Source organism: Bos grunniens, chromosome 21 (assembly GCF_055505025.1).
Source record: "Bos grunniens cultivar Pamir isolate PY7600 chromosome 21, Bosgru_T2T1.0, whole genome shotgun sequence".
Taxonomy (NCBI): Eukaryota; Metazoa; Chordata; class Mammalia; order Artiodactyla; family Bovidae; genus Bos; species Bos grunniens.
The window spans coordinates 48,903,879-48,911,212 of record NC_141185.1 but is presented as its reverse complement, the minus strand read 5'-3'; positions in this window follow the sequence as shown (position 1 = coordinate 48,911,212).

Genomic DNA, 7,334 nt, shown 5'->3' with positions numbered 1-7,334 from the left:
CACCCGATTCCAGACATGTTAAATGTGAAAAACAATATGTACCCAAGAATTGATAAAATTCAGATTCTTTTTAGCGTCCATTTTTAATTTAATACTTTTGAAAATGTATTTTATTTATTTGGCTGCACTGGGTCTTAGTTGTGGCATGCAGGTTGCAGCATTTGGGATCTAGTTCCCTGACCAGGGATGAAACTGGGACCCCTTGTTTGGGAGTTCAGGATCTCAGCCACTGGACCACCAGGTAAGTCCCTTAATTTACTACTTAACAGGCTTTTTTCTTTACCATTAAATATTCTTCTGGGAAGATCCCCCAGAGGAGGGCATGGCAATCCACTCCAGTATCTTGCCAGGAGAAACCCATGGACAGAGGAGTCTGGTGGGCTATGGTCATAGGGTTGCAAAAAGTCAGACATGACTGAAGCAACCTAGCACAAATATGCCTCTACAAGGCTTTTTAAAGTAAATGCCCAATAGTGTTGAAAAAGAGACAACAGACTCCAAATGAATTCCCTTGTGCTAAACCCCATATCAGCAAGTCAAGACTTAATAACTAACCTATAACACGACACTGAAAATGAAAATTAGTCACTCAGTCGTGTCCGACTCTGTGACCCCATGGACTGTACCCACCAGGCTCCTCTGTCCATGTGATTATCCAGGCTAGAATATTGGAGTAGGTTGCCATTTCCTTCTCCAAAACTACAGCCCATGGAATTCTCCACACCAGAATACTGGAGTGGGTAGCCATTGCAGGCTGATTCTTTACCAACTGAGCCACCAGGGAAGCCCAAGAATACTGGAGTGGGTAGCCTATCCCTTCTCCAGGGGATCTTCCCAACCCAGGAATTAAACCAGGGTCTCCTGCTTTGCAGGCAGATTCTTTACCAGCTGGGCTACCAGGGAAGCGCCTAACACAACACTGCAAATCAACTATACTTCAATAAAATAAAAAAACAAAAAGCCCTAACCTCTTGGCATTTTCAGCCTCTCCCAGGAATGTGATCTTTAATCAGCCAATCTGGAATTACCTGGTCAGCACTAGTAAGGGTTGCCTGCCTGATAGTACCAGCCTCCCCTTAAAGGAAGGTGACCTTGCCTGAAACAATCCACTCTCAGCTAGAATAACTTCCTTGTACTGCCTTCTGCCTATAAAGTCTTCCCTTTTGAATAGTTCCTCAGAGCTCCTTTGCCAGATGGACTGCTGCTCAATTCATGAATCATTAAATAAGGACAATTAAACCTTTAAATTTACTTAGTTGAATTTTGCTTTTTAACCCAGTCATCATATGCCTCTTATTGGAGCAGGGACTCTGGAATCCAGGCAGGCCTAGTTAATATCTTGTCTTCATCTCTTACAAGCTCTGTAACCTTTTACAAGTTGTGGGAACTTTAAAGACTCTGGTCTTTAGCTTTCATGAGAGGTGTGCAGGTCTTGAACTGAGTTGGTTTCATAGCTGGATCTCAGTTCCTAATTAATAATTGATTGTTTAGAAGTACTACAACTGAAAGGAGATCAAACCAGTCAATTCTAAAGGAAATCAACCCTGAATATTTATTGGAAGGGCTGATGCTGAAGCTGAAGCTCCAATACTTTGTCTACCTGATGCAAAGAGCCAACTCATTGGAAAAGACTCTGATGCTGGGAAAGATTGAAGGCAGGAGGAGAAGGGGATGACAGAGGACGAGATGGTTGGGTGGCATTACCAACTCAATGGATGTGAGTTTGAGCAAACTCTAGGAGATGCTGAAGGACAGGGAAGCCTGGTGTGCTGCAAGTCCATGGGGTCGAAGAGAGCTGGACACGACTGAGAGACTGAATGATAACACGCCAACTGAAAGAGTGGATCAGTTAACTCCAGAACAGTCTTACTTATTCATTAAAGTCTAAAGTTCTGGGATAGGACATATTCTGTTTTATTTAATGTGACTAAGAACAATAAAACAACATCAAGATGAATGCCCTTTGGTAGGGAAAATTAAAGTCAGGGCTGGCGCCTTAAAGGTGTGGCAGTTGTGCCACTTAATCACATTTCCTTATCAGATTATTCTTTATCTGTAGTGCTTAGGAGAGGATTCCACCTTATTTTTTCTGGTTACTTTTTTTTTTTCTGGTTACCTTGAGAGAGAATTACTTAATTTCTCTGTGGCTCACTTTATCATTGTAAAATGGTAGAGTAAAATTTAATACCAAGCTCATGGTGATGTTGTAAGGGCAACCCAAAGGAGGGTGAGACAAGTGTTAAGTGATCAGTAATGGCCACCATTATTTTCACTGGAAGGACTGATGCTGAAGCTGAAGCTCCAATACTGTGGCCACCTGATATGAAACGCCGAGTCACTGGAAAAGACCTTGATGCTGGGACAGATTGAGGGTAGGAGGAGAAGGGGGTGACAGAAGATGAGATGGTTGGATGGCATCACCAACTCAATGGACATGAGTTTGAGCAAACTTCAGGAGACAGTGAAAGACAGGGAAGCCTGGCATACTGCAGTCCATTTGCAACTCTTTGCAGTTCCAAAGAGTTGGATATGACTTAGCGACTGAACACAGTAACATTCACATTCTGTGGGATATAGTCCAGTGAGATTACCTAGTGGCTCAGACGGTAAATGATCTGCCTGCAATGGAGGAGACCCAGGTTCGGTCCCTAGGTCGGGAAGATCCCCTGGAGGAGGAAATGGCAACCCACTCCAGGATTCTTGCCTGGAGAGTCCCATGGACAAAGTAGCATGGCAAGCTACAATCCATGGGGTCGCAAAGAGTCAGACACGACTGAGCAACTAACACTGCTACACTACCAAACCTAGAAGGTCCTGTTTCTGTGGGGCTGATGGAGACTGCTGAAACTCATAAGAAGTAAAAGTCGTTCAGTCACGTCTGACTCTTTGGGACCCCATGGACAATACAATCCATGGAATTCTCCAGGCCAGAATACTGGAGTGGATAGCTGTTCCCTTCTCCAGGGGATCTTCCCAATCCAGGGATCAAACCCAGGTCTCCCGCTTAGCAGGCAGATTCTTTACCAGCTGAGCCCATAAGAAGCGGCTAAAGGCAAAATTTCAGTAGGAGTTCCCTGGTGGCCTGGTGGTTGGGATAATGGGCTTTCACTGCCACGGCCCTGGCTCAATCCTTGGTCTGAGAACTGAGATCCCACAAGTCACAGGGCCAAAAAAAAATTTTTTTTCTAGACATCAGTTTACCCAGGGGAGTGCTGGTAAATGTTTTGTTTTTTTAATTAATTGATTTGGCTGCATCGGGTCTTAGTTGCAGCACATAGGCTCTGCGTTGCGGTGCACGGACTCTCTAGCTGTGATGTGTGGGCTCTGGTGCGCATGAGCTCAGTAGTTGCAACGGATCACAGGCTTAGTTGCTCCAAGGCATGTGGGATCTTAGTTCCCCCACCAGGGATCAAACCTGTGTCCCCTGTATTGCAAGGCAGATTCTTAACAACTAGACCACCAGGAAAGTCCCCAGTAAATGTTAACAACCAACTCTATGGAGGGTGTGTTTGTAAGTTGATTTGTAGCATTTCTGTACTATAGATACTTCCACCATGGCCAATTTTGAACTACTAACATAACATCACTGAACACAGAGTTGTATAGTATTTCCACGTTAGAGTTTTCCATCAGATAGATACAATACATGTAAATATCCTGAAGAGGAGAAATACTAGTAAAATACCATAAAATAGGAATCAATGAGTTTAGAGTCATTCAGTATGGTTTATTTCATTGTGAGTTTACATAACTTAATTTTTGATAGTGCCTATGCTTAATAATTGGCTTACAAAATTCCTGAAAATTTAACAGTTGGAACTCTTGAGCTTGTGTAAGTTGGCTGCAGCCATCACGGAATTGGTGGCCTGTGTGTGGTGCTTAGTTACTCAGTTGTATCTGACTTTTTGCAACCCTGCTGACCCAGGCTCGTCCATGGGGATTCTCTAGGCAAGAATACTGTTAGTGGGTTGCCTTATTCTCCTCCAGGGGATCTTCCCAACCCAGGGGTTGAATCCAGATCTCCTGCATTGCAGGCTGATGGTGGAGCTAGTGTTAAAGAACCCACCTACCAATGCAGGCAATATAAGAGACTCGGGTTCAAACCCTGGGTGGGGAAGATTCCCTGGAGGAGGGCATGGCAACCTACTCCAGTATTCTTGCCTGGAGAATCCCACGGACAGAGGAAACTGGTGGGCTATGGTCCATAGGATTGCAAAGAGTCAGACACAACTGAAGCGACTTAGCACACTTATCACAAATTAGCCTACGAGCCTTCATTTGAAGCCTGTGTCACCAACAAGTAGCATTTGTGTTTAAGACCTGGCGACTGGACAAGTGCCAAGGGCAGGTTCAATGTACTTCTTAAGGACTAGTGCTTGTTCCTCTGGGACAAGTGTCCCTTCCCCCAGGTCACAGCCCAAAGGTGACCTTTCCTTCCCTGACTCTAAACAGTTTATCATTCCCAGCCACCGGCACCTCCCCCTGCTTCAGAACAGACTGTCTTGGGAATGCCTGGGACATGCACGTAGGGCATTGTAGCCAACCACTTGCTGAACCCACGTCAGGGGCTCACAAGGTCAACCAGATGGCCAGAAGGAGAGCAGCAGGCCTGGGAAGGAGCTTCCAGCTTGGCTCTGAGCCCCATGGTGTCTGTGTTGTTGGGTTAGGAATGCCCTTGGCAAAGAGACCCCATCAGTCTACCGCTTTCATATATTTCAAAACCTGGATCCAAGCTACCATGTCTCAGCTTAACCTCTCTTCTCCCTATTGCTTCTCTACCCTTGCAAATAACAGAGTCATGATGTTGACAAGTACAGACACTGGGTGCTTATTCTAGAATTATCCCGCTTAAGCCTCATAACAACCCTATGAAGTGTGTACTATTTTTATTCCAGTTCTGTGAGAAATCCAGGACGTAGGGTGGCGTGCTCATCTGCCCATAGTCATAAGGGAAGGACCCAGTGTTTTTCCTTTCTCCCTCAACTGTCTTCCTTCACACGGTAGTCTCAGTTCATATGTGCTTTTTTTTTTCCATTTTTGACTGAGCCATGTAGCATGTGGGATCTTAGTTCCCCAACCAGGGATCAAACTTGTGCCCCCTGCATTGGAAGCATGGAATCTTAACCACTAGACCTCCCATATATGCTTATTTTGCATTCTTCAGCATGTTGTGAGTGTGTTTGGTCTCTAATCATGTCCAAGTCTTTGTGACCCCATGGACTGTAGCCCACCAGGCTCCTCTGTCCATGGGATATCCCAGGCAAGAATACTGAAGAAGGTTGTCATTTCCTCCTCCAAGGGAGTTTCCTGACCCAGGGATAGAACCCACGTCTCCTGCATCGGCAGATGGATTCTTGACCGCTACACCACCTGGGAAGCACCTTCAACATGTTACTTCCTCCTAAATGTTCTCAGCCTAGAGATAGTGGTGGAAGCCTTGGGTCTGAAAAGATTGCTCAGGAAGACAGTGTGCTGTGAGGATGGAGGAGATGAGAGGAGGCGGGAGGGTGGATGAAACCCTGCGGGGCACCAACACCCGAGGGCCCTGGAGGAAGAGGAGACCCAGAAGGGCTGTCACAGAAAGTGTGAGATTCCCAAAGGATGGACGGAAGTGGGAAAACTACAGAACAGACAAGAAATGGAGCACTGAGAGGTGTTCCCTGGGTTTAGCCATCCAGAGACCATCTGTGGGGCTTCCCTGGGGGTCCAGTGGTTAAGAATCTGCCTTCCAATCCAGGGGACACAGGTTCAATCCCTGGTCATAGAGCTAAGATGCCAAATGCTGCATGCCAACTAGACTCCAGTGCCACAACTGCTGAGCCCACGCACTGAAACTAGAGAAAAGCCTGTGTGCTGCAACAAAGACGTAGCTCAACCAAAAAGACAAACCAGAGGCCATCTCTGACCTTGGCAGTGGGCACTCCTGTTTCTCTGCTGGGTGGCACGGCGGCTGCCACAGGGAAAGCAGGTGCTTTCCCAGCGATGGCTTGAGGAAAGGCTAGGAGTTAGCAAAGTGGGTCAGCCAGTGTAGACCTCTCTTTCAGGGAAAAGGAATCAGAAGGGAGAGCCGAGGCGGAAGGAGGGCTTTGGGAATTTGGGTTTTAAGACAGTTAGACACGACTTAGCCACTGAACAACAGCAACGTGGACTGAACCCTGGCCCCTCAGCCGTGAGAGTTCAGAGTCCTAACTAATGGACCTCCAGAGAGTTCCCAACCTTTGGCGAATTTAAATGCTCAGGAAAAGGAGCTGGCAGAGGTGAGGCTGAATATGCCAGTGAGAGAGAAGGGTAAAGGCGAGAGGTGGCTGAGACCCCAGACCCTGAGGGCTCTGAGACCCCGACGGCAGATGGGAGAGTCTCCCCCTTCTTTCCTGGGGAGGACGTGGCTGCCTGATGGCATCTATTTCCTCTGACAAGTGGGAGGCAGAGAGTGAGGGGGTGAACAGTTGGGAACATGCAGGAGACTGGCGGAGTGTGTGACAACCAGTTGGTCAGTGGAAGTTAAAAAGAGATGAGCTGAAGTCAGAAGTAACACGTGTATGGGGTGGGGTCAGGCACAGTCCTCGCAGGAGTCACTGCCCAACATCACAGACGGGAGTCTTTGTGAATGTTGTGTGTCTGCAGTCCTTAAGCTCAATAAGTTCATTCACCATCAACTTTCTTACTGCTTTGGCCACCAGGAGGTGGCAGTCTGCCTGGATCCTAAGGACAGCTCACCGTGGCTCCCAGTAATGGCTTGAGGGTGTCTCCGGATTTCTTTCCACCAGGGAAGGTTACAAGGGGAAGCCAGGTGTCTGCAGCTTGGAAATGGGTTCTCATCAGACATGGAATCAGCCGGCATCTTGTTCTTGGAGCCCCAGCCTCCAGAAATGTGAGAAGTACAAGTTACCTGTTTCAGCCACCTGTCTGGGGTGATCTGTTACAGCAGCCTGAGCTGACTGGGACAACGTGCATAGTAACTCCGTGAAGAAGGTAATCATTTTGCCCAGAACAGAGCAGGACTTTCAACGGCAGGTTAGTGAGTTTTCCACTGTGTCATGGGATGTACCACAGGGTGTTGTGGTCTCCCCAAGTCTCCCCTCACTTAATTAAATAGAAAATATGTCTTTGGAACCTGCCTCCCTGAATTCAGCGTAGATATAGAAATTTATTGGAAGCATTAGCTCTTTTCCTTTGAACCAGAGTTACCTCTTCTGTCATTTAAAAAATTTTATGACTATTTATTTTTATTTATCTGGCTGCACCAGATCTTAGGTGGGGCATGCAGGATCTTTAGTTGTGGCATGTGGGATCTAGTTCCCTGACCAGGGATTGAACCCGGACCCCCTGCATTG